Below are 840 nucleotides of genomic sequence, written 5' to 3' on the forward strand. Positions count from 1 at the left end.
CATTAAGCATCCCAGGACACATTTTTCTAGATAGCAGGATGGCTAGCCTACACCACGGCCCATTTCCAATCCAACTAAGGATAGTCTAGCAACCTAAATTCTCTACGTACATACAAGGAACAGTTTCTTCTCAACATTTATGCAGTAAACTACATTTGGCTATTTTCTTATTTTTAAGTTTGTTTATTTATTTATTTTGAGATAGAGAGAAAGTGAGCAAGTAAGGGAGAAACAGGAGGGAGAGAGATAAAATCCCATACAGGCTCCACATTGTTAGAGCAGAAAGTTTGGTTAGTTTCTTTTTTTTTTTAATTTTCTTAATATTTATTTATTTTGAGAGAGAGAGAGAGAGACAGAGCACAAGTGGGAGAGGAGAGAGAGAGAGAGAGACACAGAATCTAAAGCTGGATCCAGGCTCTAAGCTGTCAGCACAGAGTCCAACACGGCTCAAACTTATGAGCGATGAGATCATAACCTCAGCTGAGTCAGAAGCTCAGCTAACTGAGCCACCCAGGAATCCCTTGGCTATTTTCTATTAAACGTTGCCAATTTTCACTCCACAAGTACCTATGTTTGAGTAAATTGAATATGTATTTTAAATATAAAATGTTGTTTTATAGGACCATAGGTATATTGTAGTAAAATAAAAGAGTTTTATTATAGAGAGTAATACTATATCAGACATATAATAGATACTTTTTTAGGAATGTAGTAGTACGTTTGTATATTATAGCCTATACAATTTATTAAATTAAAAAACAGTTTATTTCAGCAAACATATACTGGATGCCTACTATATAAATGTGTTATACAAGGACCAAGGAGTAGAGATACAAACAA

The sequence above is a fragment of the Hyaena hyaena genome, unplaced genomic scaffold, assembly GCF_003009895.1.
Source record: "Hyaena hyaena isolate Hyena2069 unplaced genomic scaffold, ASM300989v1 scaffold_1264, whole genome shotgun sequence".
Taxonomy (NCBI): domain Eukaryota; kingdom Metazoa; phylum Chordata; class Mammalia; order Carnivora; family Hyaenidae; genus Hyaena; species Hyaena hyaena.